Genomic DNA, 15,174 nt, shown 5'->3' with positions numbered 1-15,174 from the left:
GAGTGAAATTGCTGGGTCTTAGGGTAAGTGCATCTTCAGTTTTACTAGATAGTGTCAAATTGCCCTTTGAAGTGTTCCTGTCAGTTTAATTCCACCCTTAGTGAATAGGAGTTATTTTTGACTCCACATTCAGTATGATGAGCATGATTTTTTTTTTTTTTTTTTTTTTTTTTTTTGCCAATCTGATGAGTATAAAACAGAGTCTCCTTGTGATTTTCATTTATGTATTTCCCTGATTCCAAGTAAGGTTAAGCATCTTTTCCTACGTTTATGATTCTACGGCATCATTTTAATGTTAGCATTACATTTACATGCTTTAAGAAACTAAAGGATTTTTTATTTTAATTCCTCATTGGAAAACTTGCAGAGGACAGAAGGGTTGAGGATAGAGGCAGAGAGAAGACTTCCTTTTGCATCCTGGCTATGAGACAGGGATTTTTTTTTTAAATAAGCCATAATATTAGAGATAAATCACATGAAGCAGAAATTCCAGCCATTCCTGGGCGATGTGGGGAATGCATTTTTTAGACCTTGTTGTCATTGTCTAGGAGCAGTTCTGAATGATTTCATCATACCCTTCACCTGCAAGGCACATAGATATATGTGTAGAGCAGATAGGCTGGAGGAATCATAGGAACCATTTGTCCATCTTCCTACCACAAGAAGCACCATATATTGACCATATCAACAGATGAAATGGCCCCTCTAATAACAGATACCTGGAAGGAGACTCCACAATGTCCTTCCACTCTCAAATACTCTTTTCTTTTTTATTTTATTTTATTTTATTTTATTTTATTTTTTGAGACAGAGTCTTGCTCTGTTGCCCAGGCTGGAGTGCAGTGGTGTGATGTCCGCTGACTGCAAGCTCTGCCCCCCTGGGTTCATGCCATTCTCCTGCCTCAGCCTCCCAAGTAGCTGGGACTACAGGCGCCTGCCACCACGTCCGGCTAATTTTTTTGTATTTTTAGTAGAGACGGGGTTTCACCATGTTTGCCAGGATGGTCTCAATCTCCTGACCTAGTGATCTGCCCGTCTCGGCCTCCCAAAGTGCTGGGATTACTCTCAAATACTCTTAAATGAGAAAGAGGCACCCTAAGTTATCTTTCAAATCTCTTTTACATCCTGAGCAAGACGGACTTGTTTAATTTCCATCCACTTTTAGCATCTCCCTCTTATAGCAATAATCTTCAGTTCTAGATCCTTCCCCCATGACACTGCTGAATACCTTGAGGACTCATCTCTATGTCCCCTATCTCTGGCTCAAGGATGGTGGCAAAATAGATCAACTAGTTTGGAAATGCTTGAGAGTAGGGACCACATGTTATTCAACTTCGAAGTTTCAGGAGGCATTTGATTTATGTTTGTTAAGAGAAGGAAATTCTTCCACACTGAATTTTCTCTGAGCTTTAAGAACAGAGTAACAATAGAAATAAACAAGCCAGTCTTGTTCAGGATATAAAAGATACCTTAAAAATACCTTAGGGGCCAGGCACAGTGGCTCACTCCTATAATCCCAGCACTTTGGGAGGCCGAGGCGGGTGGATCACAAGGTCAGGAGATGGAGATCATCCTGGCCAACATGGTGAAACCCCGTCTCTACTGAAATACAAAAAATTAGCCGGGTGTGGTGGTGGGTGCCTGTAATCCCAGCTACTCCAGAGGCTGAGGCAGGGAAATCACTTGAACCCAGGAGGCGGAGCTTGCAGTGACCCGAGATCGCACCATTGCACTCCAGCCTGGGTAACAGAGTGAAACTCCATCCAAAAAAAAAAGTACCTTAGGATACTTCTTTGCCATGAAACCTTCCCTGACTTCCCCCAAGTCAAAATGATCTTTCATCATCCATGTGTTGCAGTAACACCATACAGTATAATACCTAGCATTCCAATGGAAAGAAAACCATGTGGCAAATAAGAATATTTATAGAGTTTATACTATGTTTCAGGCACTGTTCTATGTACTTTACATATATTAATTTTATCCTCATTTGGGAGTAGGTATCATTACCATCACCATTTTACAGATGAGGAAACTGAGGCTCGGTTTCCAAGACTACACTCCTAGCAAGTGGTGAAATTCGAATTTAGGTCCCACTAGATTGACTCCCAGGATCTGCACTGGAAATCACTGTGCTATACCAAAACTTCCACTGGAAACACACAAGCCCTTGGATGCTTCTTGCTGTTGTTCTGGTGAAAATGCAGCTGTGGGCTTAGTAAGAAATTAATTATCCTTTGCATCCTTATCTTGGAAACCCACATCAAATCCTTAAGGCCTTGGAGGAATTTGCTGATTCCTTTCTTATTAATAAAAATTCCCAGTCACAGGGGTTTGCCTCAAATGCAGTCACCTCACTTTAACAGATTGGAGCTCTGGAGGTGGGCGGGAATTTTGCTCACCAGAATTCACTCCACAACACCTGACTCAGCACAGTGTCTCATACCAGGCAGCTTCCCAGATATTTGTTGAATGACCACAAGCATTAACAAATAAGACTTATCCAGCACTTTGCAGCATGCCGAGCACGTTTCATATACTTTCCACCATTCAGGCTCACTTCAGTCTGGTACCACCAGTATTACTGTCATTTCCATTTCACACATGACTAAAACTGAGGCTCAGAAATGCTCAGAAGCTCATCTAAGGCAGCGCAGCTAATTAGTGGAAGGCTGGAATTCAAACCTAATTCCTGACACCGAGTCCCATGATACCACATCTTTTGTTACTAAAATTAAGTTGATCCCTTTTATTCTTTGTCCTTTGTATGTGTATGTGCGCTTGCATACACACATACACACACACACACACACAGAGAGAACTGATCTTTCTGGACCAGTAGAATAGGCGTCAGCTCAGAAAAAAGGGAAAGAATCTAAACCAAGCTCTTGTTTATGGACTATGAATGAATGAGTGAGCGGGAGACTGAGTAAATGAATACACACATGGATAACTGATATATACAGTCAACAAGTATCCCCTGAACGCTAACTGTGTGTCTGCCACCAGACACTGTAAACACTGCAGTGACTCAGGCACAGTCCTAGCCTTCTAGGATTATCAAATCTGTTGACAGAAGAGTCTCAAAGCAACTGAATCTGAGAATAGAAGCTCACCTTGTCAGAGCCCCATTTGAACAGGAAATGGTGTGAAGAGGGGAAGAAAAAAGCCAGGCTCTGCCAGACTCTTCCCATAAACAGAGGAGGCTGGGGAGGATACCACATCAGGGCAAACTCCTGACAGACAGTGCTCTGAAAGAGTAAAAAATAACCCGCACAGCCCCACTGACCAGGACAGCAATGCCCGCTCAGACTCCCAGAGGGTGAGCATTGTCCCAGGCTGCCCAGGACAGTCTCAGTCTGCGACTATTCCCTCCACTGTCCCATCCACTTAATGCCCCTTTCACTCTTGAGAGTCCTGGTTTAGAAAGTAAATTATATGGTCGCCTTTGCCTTCCAGGAAATTCATGACTCTCCAGCAGCCCCTGGGCAGGAAAACAATTTGGCTTCCCAAGGTCACTGAGTTGCATATGTCTGCTCCTCTTTACACGGCTTCTCCTCAGAGCCTCCATCCCACAGCCTGCAGAGGTTCTAGGGGGACAGCAACCGAGTCTGTGTCTGTGTTTTCTTCCAGTGTTAGCACTGAGGCCAAAGTGAGTCACCATGGGATCCAATATGCACGAGCTTCAGATTGAGGCATCTCTGTTTTATATCCTGACCCTGACAGTTTCTGCTTCTAACATCTTAGGCAAGTCACTCAAGTTTCCTCATCTGAGCCTCAGTCTCCTCATCTGAGAAAAGGGAGTAATACTCCCCATCTCATGGGATTGCTGTGAGGATCTGGTGAAACAGTGTAAGTGAGAACGCCTGGCACAGTGCCTGCTTCTTAGAGGACTGCCTACCCTAGCAGACCTTCTAGAACACGTGAACTCTCAGCTAGGAAGAGCCTGGGAGCTGTCAACATCTCAGGAACCCCTGTCACTGTCAAGGCTCTGCACTATTGAGTTGGAACAGCTTCTTCATCTGTCAAGAATATGCAAAACATGGCATAACTCCTTTAAAAAACTTTGGTCATACCTACTAAAGCTGGACATATGCATTCTGAATGCTCTAGCAATTCTACTCCCAGGAACATACCAAGAGAAATGCATTCACATGTCCACCTAAAAGTGCACAAATGTTCACAGCAAGGCTACTCACAACGCCAGACTGGAAACCACCCAAATGCCCATCAACGGAAAAATGGAAAAAGTGTGTTATATTCACATAATGGACTACTACGCAACAATAAGAATGAATGATCTACACAATGACAAAATGCTGAGCAAATGAAGCCAGACACAAATAAACACCTACTGTATTATTCCATTTGCATGAAGTGCAAGAAAAGGCAAAAACTAATCTATGGTGCTAGAAGTCAGGATCATGGAAGGGTAGTAACCAGAGAGGGGCACAACGGGGCTTCTTGGGCAGGGCTGGGGTGGTGGATGTTCAACTTATGGAAATATATTGAACTACATCCTCAAAAATTGTGTATTTTTTCTGATTTATGTTGGGCTTCAATAAAAAGTCAAGATAAAATAAAAATTTTTTAATGGAGAGTACATTTCTTTCTTTGGTAGAGAGTTGAGTGGACTAGGTAGGCAGTAGACACTTAGCAAAAGGCATTGGGATGTATTATTTAATACATGTTTGTTGAGCCCTAACTCTTTGCCAGACACTATGCAGGATGCTGGGGAAACAGCTAATGAGATGTAGTCTCTGTTCTCCACTATCCTCACCACCACCACCACCATCATCATCATCATCTTCATCCTCACTAACATTTCTTAGTATTTACTCTATGCCAGATTTTCTTTTTTCTTTTTTTTTTTAACCAAGTAATGTATTAACTTTACCTCCAAAACAATCACTTTGCAGATGAGGAAACTAAGGCACAGAGAGATTAAGCAACTTGTGCAAGGTCACACAGCTAGCAAAAAGTGGAGCCAGAATCAGAATCCAGGCCATCTGAATCCAGGGCCTATTCTCTGAAAACAGCCTTATGCTGCCTCTAACATTTGAGAAACCTGGTCTGTTTATCAGCTGTCAGCCTCAGCTTCCATTTAGGCAGCCACGGACATCAATAACATTACCTCTGTTCAGGGCAGCGAGGATGGTGACTTATTGACTTTGTGTCTTGGAAGGGCCGAGCAGTTTCTAACTCTGTCTCTGGGCAGCTGCTAGTGCAATGCTTCCTGGTGGGGAAGTCTGATTAATACACTGACAGAGATTACAAAAGAAATAGAGAGTTACAATGGCTTGATCCTTCTGCAGCCCAAAGTCCACAGAAACTCTGAATTTGTTTCAAAATAACTTCAAAGCTGCCTCTGGCACTGTGAAAATATTGACGTACCTCCCCACTGACCTGGAATCACTTTCTCCCCTCCCTGCCCTGGTCAAGGGAACTTGGAGGCAGGGGGCTGTAGTGTCTGGGAGGAAACAAGGAAGGGAGTGTTGACACTGACCCCCCGGGAATGTGGTCAGACATGAGCTGTGAGTCTGGATCCCAGAGTCTGGCGGATCAAGCATTCATCACACAGGCAAGCTTTGCTTTGGCATTCAGGATGGACAACGGGTGTACATAACCTGAAAGACGGAATGTTCAAAGCACAGCACCAAAGACCGCCTGTGCTGGGGACAAAGGAGCAAGAAACAAACACCCACCAGGAGGAATCAGATTTGGCAGACAGTTATGCAGGCATGACATGAATAAGCACACAGGCAGGATGGCAGCTCCCAGTGGGCCGGCAGGGTCCCTTGGGACCACCCCATTCATACTGCAGAAGCACAGGTGAAGTAGAGGGGAATTCCCAAAGGTCAACTTGTCCAGCCCTTTGTCTCCAGGCAGGTCGGCAACAAGGCCATGTCATTATGCTTCCACCCAGATACATCCACACCCCTCAGATTAGCACGGGGTTGGGGAACAAAAGCAAATTTGCCAATAAAAGTCAAGACATTCATTCAGTCTGCCCAGTTTTGACACAACTCTATTTGTAGAGAAATCAGTTGAGGGTCACCTAAAAAGCATACAAAGCACAGAGGGGGGAAATGTACTTTTTCATATCCTGACATAGCTACCAACAATTACCTAGAAAATAATGGACTCCTCTAAAACAATTTCATATAAAATTGCTAAAACTTGTAGCATTTTTCCAGGTGCTGTGCCAGGGACTTAACATGCATCTTCCCATTTAATTGTCTCAACTACCCCATAAGGAAGGAAATGTTATTATCTCCATTGGACAGATAAGAAAACTGAAGCCCAGACAAGGCTCATAACTTGTTGGGCAAGTTATTAAATGGCAAAGTAGGTAGGGTTTCTTCTTGGGAGGCAGACTCTGGGCTGGAGTATGGCAGGCAGCAGGCTTGTTAGGAAGGACTCCTGGAGTCAAGTCCTCCGGGCAGGAGGGCAGGTTAGAGGCAGCACTGGGCAGAGGGAGAAATGGAGCTGTGATGTAGCCTCAGCTAAGGCCTCCGCCAAACCCCCAGGGACCCCTGAAGCTGGCACACCCTTTAGAATTGTCCCACATTGCGGTAGAGGGGCCAGGTAGTCACAGCTCCCCACCATCATTGGTTTCAGGGTGACCCAGGAGAGGAGCATGTGCAGGAGTGCCTGACACAGCAAGTCTCTTCAGCTGGGGCTGTTCCAAGAAGGCTAACCATGTCCAGCACTCCCTGCAGCTGGGGACTCAGTCTTCAAAGGGGTCAGGGAGCACAGCCCAGTGTCCACTACACAGAGATGTGGACCTAGCCAGGCCATTTGAGAGCGGAGCCCACATGCTTGGCCATTATACTATGCTGCCTGATTTGCTCCATCAAAACCGTTCTCCAATCTCATTGATCAGCCTGCTATGTTTCCTGCATATCCAGTAATTAAGGCGCTCCAAGGAGGCAAGCCTAACTCTGATGAGCAAGGAGGGGAGCCATAGGGGCCTGATGCTTGATAGCAACCCCACGCCCAGGAGACACAAGGAGGCCATGCACACCAGGCAGTCACGCCCCAGGGTGGTCAGCAGGCTTTGTACATCCATCACGCAGCCTGAGAGCCAAAGCAAAGCTTGCCTGGGTGATGGATGATGCTTGATCTGGCAGCTCAGGGACCCAAACTGGTGATCATCCAGAATGAAACCACATGTAATAGCTGACTGATGACAAAATGAACACCTCACCAGGAACAATGTGATGCCAAATATGTAAAGCTGTGTAAGCCTAGGCATAAAGAAGTCAGAAAAAATAAAAATGAGTTACATCCAGTGTAGGGATGACCTTGACATATGGTCAAGGGAAAGAAAAGTATGCTACAGAGTAATGTGTACTGTAAGATTCCCTTACAGTGAAAAATACTCAGGCAAGACATCTCCATCCTGTATACACCAGTAGGTATTTGTACGGACAAATGAAAAGTTATGGCAGGATATATTACTAGGCTATTAACATTAATTACCAGGGTGTGGAGGGGGTGAATACATTTCTACTTGTCTTTATGTACCTTTGCATGATAATAATTCACTTGCTTAAGCAAGAATTACCGTCATAATATGGAAAAATCAAATCAAGAATATATTTTTTTAAATGACCTGCCTAGTGTCATGTGCATAGTGGAGCATATAAATAGTATTTCATTTCCTCTCCTCCTGCCCCTCTTAGGAGGCAGCTCCCAATCGTTCATTTGGGGATGATCAAAAGAAATCTTTAACTCAAGGTGAAGAGTTTTCTGTGCCCTCCCCTTCACCATCAGAATATAACTTCATTTTTACATTATTCCACACACAATATATATCTGCCACCAAAATAAATCTGCCACTCAAGTCTATAAAAATTATGCAACACGTTCTGTAGTCGAACCGAAAAACTGTGCATTATTTGCTATTATTTGTGGCCATATTTCTATTATAGTGCTAACAAAAGAGCCAAATCCCAATTCTCTTGGCACATACCCAACCAGCTCCCAATTATCTTGGCACATATCCATGAAAAGCCCAAAGAAGCCAAAACCTAACTTTTCACCGCATCTGCTGACAAGAAATCAAAGAGTTGGTTTTAAGTTTCTTCCATCTTTCCCTGTCCCTGGCTACCCCCTAGAAGTGTTCTGGAGGGCAGGAGCCACCAAAGAGTGGGGAGATGAGGACACAAAGCATCCACATAGTGTATAAACTGGGTAGCTCCTGTCCCTCTGGTTATGGAGATTAGCTCTTGCAAGCCCATCACACCTGGGCAAGTCCTACTCATTCCTCAAACTCAGACATGATTGCCTTGGATTAAAGGCCTGATTGACATGGTTTGGCTTCTAGACATTGATTCTACAATGCAATTTGACTTTTATGAGCTGCAAACACGTAGAAAGCATGAAGGAGACTTGGTCCTTCCTCGACGGTAATGCAATGTGTTCAATGTGATGACAGAGTTGTGTGCCAGGTTCATGGGAATAAAGAGGAAAAGGGGGTTGGAATGAGCCTTGCAGTGGGAATTTGAGGAAAAAAGGGACACCTGAGCAGGCCTTGGAAGCTGAGTAGATCAGGAAGACCAGGACTGAGGTAAGGACTTCCAGGTAAAAAGAACTATGTATACAGGTGCACCGTTCTTGAGACTAGATTTGATGCAATAAAACTTAAGTTAACCCTTGAGGACTGATGGGGATTGCTGGTCGACACAGCAATTGGTCATACAAAAGCACCTCACACACCTCCTGTGGCCTGATCTGTGTTGCCTTAAAAGGACACCTTTTAACTCAGAAACCTCACATTAATCTTTCTTCACACAAGCTTACTGACTGTTTATGTTTTCCTACCTTGTCCCTTGATCTACCTTGTGATATTGGATTTAGATTTTGACTTTTGTCTAGTTAGTCCTCTATGTGGCTGACTGCTAGTAACTACAGCAACCACCATAGCTACAGCTAATGTTACTGTCGGCCAGGGGCTGACAACCCTCACAGTCATCCTATGAGGGAGGTATCATTTTATTATCATCCCCACTTTTCAGATGAGAAAACTGAGAATCAGAGAGGTGAAATACTTCGCAAACTCTTTTAACAGGTAAGTGTTCCAGGAATCATACATAGGTTGATCTGATTCTAGAACCCATATTCTTAATGATCATGCAGTAATGACCTTCCCTAAGCTACTATACTTGCTCTGTTCATGTCTGGGATCCAGAGCAGGAGCCAGCAAACCTTTTCTGTAAAATGCTAGATGGTAAATGTTTTCAGCTTTGTAGGCCACACAGTCTCTGTCACATCTACTCGACTCTGCCGTTGCAGCATGAAAGCAGCCATAGGCAAAGTACAAATGAACAGACATGGCTGTGTTCCAATAAAACTTTATAAAAAACAAGCTGACAAGCTGGATTTCACTGCTGAAATTGACAACTTCTAATCTCCGGTATTTTGTTCATTTTTTCATCTACTCAATGTTTATTGAGCACCTACCTTGTAGCTGGCACTGTCCTAGGCTCCAGGGATACAGGGAGAAGTATACGAAGTCCGCACCCTCAATGGGCTTAAATCCTAGCAAAGTCTTGGCTGTTTCTTTTTCCCATACCTGGTACCCTGGGTCCTAACTTTGGTGCTTTACACTCTTCTCTTAGACCAGGGATTCTCAACTTAGACTTCAGATCACCTGGGAAGCTTACAGAACTATGGACGCCTAGGTTCCACTCCCAGGGAGTCTAATTAAATTGGTCTGGGGTGGGACCCAAGTATTGATACTTTTACAAGCTCCCCCAGGTGGTTCTAATGTGCAGCCAGGGTTGAGACCCACTGCTTGGGGAACAGTTTGTTTTCTGTTTATTCCGCTTACTTAATGTGTGAAATATGGTAAGTTTTTTTTAAGTCCTCAAAATTTGGGCTGTGAAATGTGGTTAATACCAATCTCATACGATTGTCAATGATGTTTAAATGAGACAATGTACTTGTCAAATGGTACAATGTTATATAAATTTAAAGTACTGCTGTCATTGTCACATCATTATTAGATTTTAATGTTAGGAACTGCCTCAATGATTTCTGTCCTCAATTTTGACCTTGATTCTCAGGACAGTGTTTGAGATTTTTTAAACAAGCTCTATGGAGAGCTCACTAAATAGCCCAAATTCATGGGTGAGTGAACTGGTGGCCTTTCCTTTATTCCAATCGAGGGTCACATGGGGCTGCCATTTGCTTGGCATGGGGAGCACTGTTCTGTGCCCCACTTTTGTATAAAAGGTCTCCATCTCCAGGCTGAGATATCTGACCTCTGAGCACAGTTGTTAATCCTTGAATAAGTGGCTTATTTACTTTGACTTGTGGACAAATGTCTGAACCCATTTACTTTCATGAACTTAAAACTGGAGAAGGGGAATGGCATTAACATTTTACTGAGCAATCTGCTAGCTTCTTCCCACATATCATTCCATTTCATCTTCAGAACAACTCTGTGAAATGAGAATAGTAGTTGTTCTCATTTAACAGATAAAGAAGAGTCAGAGAGGTTAGCAAGCTTGTGACCTGGTGGTGCCAGAACTCAAACCTCTGTCTGCTTGATTCTAAAGCTCTTCCTTGGAACCACAGGATGTACTACAAGTAAGTCACCTCCTCTTTGGCCAGAATTGAAAGAGACACCAAACTGCCTAAAGTTCATTTTTTTCCAGGTCCCTTTTTTTTTTTTTTTTTTTTTGAAGGGGGAACCCAGAAAGAAACCCACAACACCTGTTAATAACCATAGTCTGATAAGCCTTGGCCAGCGCTAGCATAATGCGGCACAGGTTCCAAAAACAGGCACTTCCTCCCCCCACAGCATCTTGACTGTGCAGTTTTAGAACCTCATAATGAAACAAAAAACAAACCAAAAAATGTGGAGAGAGCTGGAGAAATAGATGCTGCCAGGAGTGAGGAATTCACTGACCCCTAGCTCTGGGCCATCTCAAGAGAAGTTGGCCACTGGTTGAGCCTCTTAAAAGCTTAAAAGTCATCCCAGGCCATGGTTAAAGAGGGAGCTTGAACAAAACAAAAACAAATGTGATCTTCAAAGTCTTAAATGTCAACTTGAAGGATAACTTAGAAGCTTTGGGATGGGCCAAGAGGACCTGCAGCTGCTCTCTAACATCAGATGCTCCTTTGTTCCTTTGGAGTAGTCACTCCCTTGGATAATGTGTCAATCAGGGTTCAGGGGGCAGCCTCCCGCCTCGTACCCACTGGAGATGTTTGCGATGGTTAAAGCTTTCATTCTTTACAACCCATCAGATTCTCCCATTACTCTGACCTGGGCACCCTTGACAAGAAGTGGCTGCCTAGCCACATTCTCCGACTTCAGGCTTGTCCTTCAAGACTCAATTGGTCCTTGACCCTCCTCCCCTGCCCCCACCTCCCTACCTTTCCCCTCCCCATCATACTTATACAACCTGCTCTTCTGTCCTTCTCCCTCCCTAGAGAGCACAAACACAAGAGGGATTTCTAGGCCAGACATCCAGGATGCCTGGTTTCTCCTCCCACCAATCAGGATAATGGACCAGGGATGCTCATGGAAAATCTTCACTGGTCACCTTTTCTAGAGGAAGGAAGTAAGGGTGTCCAGAGCCCTAGAAACTCCACCCACTGGCCTTCAATCATGGAAAATATGTAGCTAGATTTGGGGAGAGGTTCTTTCTGAGCAATACTTGCTCCTGATGGCTGAAAAACTGAAAAATAAAAATACAGCCCTCCCTTTATTAAGGGTCTTACAACATTCTGAGCTCTGTTCTTAGTTCTTATGCATAAATGTTGTTTTCATAACCTGGGAAGGGAAATACTATCCTTATTTTACAGATGAGGAAGCTGAAGCTCAGGAGGAGTAAGTCATGTAGCCCAGGTTACTAATTCGTATATAAGTCACAGTTCTCTCTCTCCAGGCAGCTGATCAGAAATCTGCACTCTTTCCATTGTGTCGGGCTGCCTCTGAAGTCCAGGGCTGAATGAAACAGGATCTTCGACACAGTGTCTCTGGCTGTTGAGATCTAGAGGGTCATCTGCTATCAAAGCCAAGGACATCCTTCAACTTGTTCTTTCTGCCAGCTGTGTTTGCCCTCTGGACCTTTAAGGATGCCTTGGAATGCATCCCATCTAACTAATCTAATCTCAAAGATGACCAAAGAGCTGGCCAGAAGATTGAACTGATAGAATGAGCCATGAGCAGGCTTCGATGTCAGCCTAGGTGTCCATGGCCTGGGAATTCATCCCAGCCATGGTGAAATGTCTCCTAGTACAAGCCCAGAAGGGTCAGGACTCCACTGATCCCACAGGCAGCACTCCCAGAAACCCCACATGTAGAAAGAGTTGAAAGCCCATTTCTTGCCCCTCACCTCTCCCTCAGGAACCATGTGCTGGAATAAGAGTATTTCTGGGAATCCTGCTCCAAGGGGTCCCTTCTCTCCCTGGGTATTTAGTCTTCTATGTTTAAATAATGGAAATGAATGAGAACATTTAAACTTGCTACCTCCATTGGCTCCTCTAAAATCAAGAAGAAAGCCTCATCTTTCATTATCTCTATGCCTTCTCTACTGCCTGTACTTACCCTTTATCTTCATTCTTTACACCTGGATCCAAGGCTATTTAGTAATGGGGAGTTTAACCTGTTTTGCATCAAAAACTTCGGAGACAGCTGGGAAAGAAGACTGGGGAGAGAACATGTTCTCACAGCAAGCAGTAGTATTTCAACTTTCCCATGCTCACCGAAAGCAAAATCATTCACAGGCCTTCCTACTGACCTGCCTGCACAGCCTCCACCTTCTTGAGCTCCTGACTCTCTAAGTTCTAATGCCCAGGAGAATGTTCTCTCCTCTTTTTGTCCTGATGGGGGCACGAGTATTCCCTCAGCATCCAAGGCGCTGGAGGAAAAGCTCTGAAAACTCAGCTGGGAGTTAGGAGCCAGAGTTTGCAACTACCAGGGAGCAAGACAATAATAGCACAGTTGTTTGCATAAAGAAATGGGGGTTAGATGGAGTTCCCAGCACAGATGAAGAAATAGACCATTTATCCTCCAATGCCTAAGGCCATGGCCATCACCACAGTCATGTACGTGTAAATACACGCAGGCATGTGCATCTCATGGGGACCAGTGACCCCTGTTTACATGCACCCTTGTTTACATTGCCTATGGGATGATTTCCTCCTTCTTCATTACACTTCAGTTGGCGACGTACTCCTGAAGTTAAATGAGTGTTTCTGACATTGCTGCCTGCTCCTTCTTTTATGGAGCTTCCCTGGGGGTCAATTTATATAATTTCTAAAATCCTTCCTGAATCTTAACTTCCTGTGAGTCTGTTTTTACATCCAGATTTCCTCCCTGTCCCTTCATTCTCTCATTTTTCTAGGACATAGGGAGAGTCCAGTAATCTTCCTCCCACCCAAACATTGTAGGTTGGCTCTATTGCAAAATACAAAACCAGAGACCTGGCTAGAGCAAAGCTGAAAATTCAGGCTGTCTGTGGTCACTCGTTTGTGGAACCCAGCTACTGACAGGCAGTGCCTGGCACTGTGCTACTCAGGGCTGATGGATCCATAGGGCCCCACTGCTCCTTTTTCCCCCTACTCTCGGTGGAGCACACTTTCCGCCCCAGGCCCTAGGGAAAATCCATCCCCCGCTTCAGTTGGCTTTGCAAAGAAACTCAGGAAACTGACACCAAACTCAGAAGGGGGAAAACACAAGACTTTGAACGTTTTAAAGATGGGAAGCTGCCTTCATTCCCACGTGGGTATCAAGGAAAACCTATGGGGACTCTTTTCTGGAGAGGTGTGATTTTCCTCTAACCCTCCGACAAACGTTCCAAATCTACTCCAAAACTGTGGAGAAATGGCCGAGGCAGAGAGAGAAGAGTTAAATCAAGCCCAGACCTCAGCAATCTGTGTTCAATTTTGATAAAAATCTCTCTCCCTCTCCCCCACCGCCCCCCTTCCTCCACCCCACAGCTCAGACACGTCTCTTTATGTTAGGAGCTTGCATCTTGTTTGGGGCACCACACGCGGCACTCCCAGAGAACCTGGCACGTACCTCACCGTGGCCATGTGGCAAAAACATCCATCCCACTCCCAAGCTATGGCTGGACACAGGGCCACAGCGTCCTAGCCATCACCACCACCTCCCCCTCTTCCTTCTCATCCTCTTCACAAAATTACCTGCCGCCAGACCAAGTCCCTCCTTCCCTGGTTAAGTCAGAGTCCCGACGCCTGGTAAGGTCAGGGCATGAGGTTGGTTTGCGACCGCAGGTGCTGAGAACCCCAGAGTCCGGGGACCCCTTTCCTGAGATGCTCCTTCCCCCGCCCAGGGTCCCACTGCCACTGAGAACAAGAACCTCACGGCTGCCCTGCCCGCTGGCCAGAGGCCAGGCCTGCAAATGGAAGCTGGGGGCCTGTGAAGACTTCAGCCCAGCCAAGTGAAGGTTCAGTCCGAACCCGGAAAAGCCACCACCAAAAAGTTGTCAGTTTTGCGGGGGTATCTTCTGTGTTTGTCCACTTGTGACAACCAGGAGTCAGGTTTCAAAGCCTCAAAAAAATTTTTTAAAAAGTTTTCCAAAGACATTTCCTATGTCCAGATGTGCCACTACAGACACACGCAATCACACCCATTACACAAACACACAACTCACACACACAAACACACACACACAGGCCCTGGGAGCCCACTCCGGGTCGGCGGCTCCTGCAAACACTTTGGAGAAACAAAACCGCCAGCCTGCGGAGCCGCTGCCTCCCCAAGCCCCGCGGGGCATGCTAAAGAAAGCAGAGGCGAGAGAAGTGTGGGAGCCCTGCGGAGAGGGCTCCCCGCGGCCCCAGCCCCAAGACGGGGAGCGCCAGGGCCCGTCGCACTTACTCCGAGGACCCCAGGGCGCCCGCGCTCCCGCAGCCCGAGGTCCGGCGCCGCCGCCCGCGCTCCGCTCGCTCCCGTGTGCTCCGCGCTATCCCCGAGAAGCCGCGGCTGCCGCCCCTCCAGGCCCGGCCTCGCGCCCGTCCGCCCGCCCCGCTCTGACGTCAGGCGTCTTGGAGCGGGATATTTATGGCAAGGATACTCTGAAATTTCCCTAGGTAGAGTTCTGATTGCAGTTTCTTGGGATTTGTAATTTTCACACTTTCAGACCGAACGGAGGCGGGGGGAGGGCGCCGCCGGCAGGGCGAGGCGCACAATGA

At 45.7% G+C, this 15,174-nt stretch overlaps 1 protein-coding gene across 3 annotated transcripts in view; it reads right to left on the bottom strand.

Annotated features, from left to right (window-relative positions):
- The window catches only part of DAAM2 (dishevelled associated activator of morphogenesis 2), a 114,089-nt gene extending 99,135 nt beyond the window's left edge, over positions 1–14,954 (bottom strand). For 2 of the 3 annotated variants that reach the window (XM_021937219.2, XM_021937224.2), the window contains exon 1: positions 14,861–14,954. The gene's annotated coding sequence lies outside the window, so the exon portion shown is untranslated. Of the gene's footprint in view, positions 1–14,166; positions 14,771–14,860 lie in introns of those variants that run through there. The other variant, XM_021937220.2, reaches the window with a different exon arrangement.
- Positions 14,955–15,174: the final 220 nt, after the last annotated feature.

The sequence above is a fragment of the Papio anubis genome, chromosome 6 (genome assembly GCF_008728515.1).
Source record: "Papio anubis isolate 15944 chromosome 6, Panubis1.0, whole genome shotgun sequence".
NCBI lineage: Eukaryota > Metazoa > Chordata > Mammalia > Primates > Cercopithecidae > Papio > Papio anubis.
Note: the sequence above shows the minus strand (reverse complement) of the source record. Positions and strands in the feature narration are given on the sequence as shown.